The 2,500-nt window shown below is 60.5% G+C and overlaps 1 protein-coding gene across 2 annotated transcripts in view; it reads left to right on the plus strand.

Moving 5' to 3' along the window:
• The window catches only part of NCAPH (non-SMC condensin I complex subunit H), a 414,052-nt gene that overhangs the window by 178,910 nt on the left and 232,642 nt on the right, over positions 1-2,500 (plus strand). The window lies entirely within an intron of this gene.

Raw genomic sequence — 2,500 nt, forward strand, 5'->3', positions numbered from 1 at the left:
AGCGTGTGTGAGCGAGCGTGTGTGTGTGTGTGCGAGCGTGTGTGAGCGAGCGTGCGTGTGTGTGTGCGAGCGTGTGTGTGTGTGTGCGAGCGTGTGTGTGTGTGTGCGAGCGTGCGTGTGTGTGTGCGAGCGTGTGTGTGTGTGCGAGCGTGTGTGTGTGTGTGCGAGCGTGTGTGTGTGTGCGAGTGTGTGTGAGCGAGCGTGTGTGTGCGTGTGTGTGTGTGAGCGAGCGTGTGTGTGTGAGCGAGCGTGTGCGAGCGTGTGTGTGCGAGCGTGTGTGTGTGTGTGTGTGCGAGCGTGTGTGTGTGTGTGCGAGCGTGTGTGTGTGTGTGTGTGCGAGCGTGTGTGTGTGTGCGAGCGTGTGTGTGTGTGTGCGAGCGTGTGTGTGTGTGTGCGAGTGTGTGTGTGTGAGCGAGCGTGTGTGTGTGTGTGCGAGCGTGTGTGTGCGAGCGTGTGCGTGTGTGTGTGTGCGAGCGTGTGTGTGTGTGCGAGTGTGTGTGTGTGTGTGTGTGAGCGAGCGTGTGTGTGCGTGTGTGTGTGAGCGAGCGTGTGTGTGCGAGCGAGCGTGTGTGTGCGAGCGTGTGTGTGTGTGCGAGCGTGTGTGTGTGTGCGAGCGTGCGTGTGTGTGTGCGAGCGTGTGTGTGTGTGTGCGAGCGTGTGTGTGTGTGCGAGCGTGTGTGTGTGTGTGCGAGCGTGCGTGTGTGTGTGCGAGCGTGTGTGTGTGTGCGAGCGTGTGTGTGTGAGCGAGCGTGTGTGTGTGTGTGCGAGCGTGTGTGTGTGTGAGCGAGCGTGTGTGTGCGTGTGTGTGTGAGCGAGCGTGTGTGTGCGTGTGTGTGAGCGAGCGTGTGTGTGCGAGCGTGTGTGTGTGTGTGTGTGTGTGAGCGAGCGTGTGTGTGCGTGTGTGTGTGAGCGAGCGTGTGCGAGCGTGTGTGTGCGAGCGTGTGTGTGTGTGCGAGCGTGTGTGTGTGTGCGAGCGTGCGTGTGTGTGTGCGAGTGTGTGTGTGTGTGTGCGAGTGTGTGTGTGTGAGCGAGCGTGTGTGTGTGTGTGCGAGCGTGTGTGTGTGTGTGCGAGCGTGCGTGTGTGTGTGCGAGCGTGTGTGTGTGTGTGTGCGAGCGTGCGTGTGTGTGTGCGAGCGTGTGTGTGTGTGTGCGAGCGTGTGTGTGTGAGCGAGCGTGTGTGTGTGTGTGCGAGTGTGTGTGTGTGCGAGTGTGTGTGTGTGAGCGAGCGTGTGTGTGTGCGAGCGTGTGTGTGTGTGTGCGAGCGTGTGTGTGTGTGTGCGAGCGTGTGTGTGTGTGTGTGCGAGCGTGTGTGTGTGTGTGTGTGTGAGCGAGCGTGTGTGTGCGTGTGTGTGTGAGCGAGCGTGTGCGAGCGTGTGCGTGTGTGTGTGTGCGAGCGTGTGTGTGTGTGCGAGCGTGTGTGTGTGTGCGAGCGTGCGTGTGTGTGTGCGAGTGTGTGTGTGTGTGTGCGAGTGTGTGTGTGTGCGAGTGTGTGTGTGTGCGAGTGTGTGTGTGTGTGCGAGCGTGTGTGTGTGTGTGCGAGCGTGTGTGTGTGTGTGCGAGCGTGTGTGTGTGCGAGCGTGTGTGTGTGTGTGCGAGCGTGTGTGTGTGTGTGTGTGAGCGAGCGTGTGTGTGCGTGTGTGTGTGAGCGAGCGTGTGCGAGCGTGTGCGTGTGTGTGTGTGTGAGCGAGCGTGTGTGTGCGTGTGTGTGTGAGCGAGCGTGTGTGTGTGTGTGTGAGCGAGCGTGTGTGTGTGTGTGCGAGTGTGTGTGTGTGTGTGCGAGTGTGTGTGTGTGTGTGCGAGTGTGTGTGTGTGAGCGAGCGTGTGTGTGTGCGAGCGTGTGTGTGTGTGCGAGCGTGTGTGTGTGTGTGCGAGCGTGTGTGTGTGTGTGTGCGAGCGTGTGTGTGTGTGTGTGTGTGAGCGAGCGTGTGTGTGCGTGTGTGTGTGAGCGAGCGTGTGCGAGCGTGTGTGTGCGAGCGTGTGTGTGTGTGCGAGCGTGTGTGTGTGTGCGAGCGTGCGTGTGTGTGTGCGAGTGTGTGTGTGTGTGTGCGAGTGTGTGTGTGTGCGAGTGTGTGTGTGAGCGAGCGTGTGTGTGTGTGCGAGCGTGTGTGTGTGTGTGCGAGCGTGTGTGTGTGTGTGCGAGCGTGTGTGTGTGTGTGTGCGAGCGTGTGTGTGTGTGTGTGTGTGAGCGAGCGTGTGTGTGCGTGTGTGTGTGAGCGAGCGTGTGCGAGCGTGTGCGTGTGTGTGTGTGCGAGCGTGTGTGTGTGTGCGAGCGTGCGTGTGTGTGTGCGAGCGTGTGTGTGTGTGCGAGCGTGCGTGTGTGTGTGTGTGTGCGAGCGTGTGTGTGTGTGCGAGCGTGTGTGTGTGTGCGAGCGTGCGTGTGTGTGTGCGAGCGTGTGTGTGTGTGTGTGTGCGAGCGTGTGTGTGTGTGAGCGAGCGTGTGTGTGCGTGTGTGTGTGAGCGAGCGTGTGTGAGCGAGCGTGTGTGTGTGTGTGTGTGTGAG

This window comes from Triturus cristatus, chromosome 11 (assembly GCF_964204655.1).
Source record: "Triturus cristatus chromosome 11, aTriCri1.1, whole genome shotgun sequence".
Taxonomy (NCBI): Eukaryota; Metazoa; Chordata; class Amphibia; order Caudata; family Salamandridae; genus Triturus; species Triturus cristatus.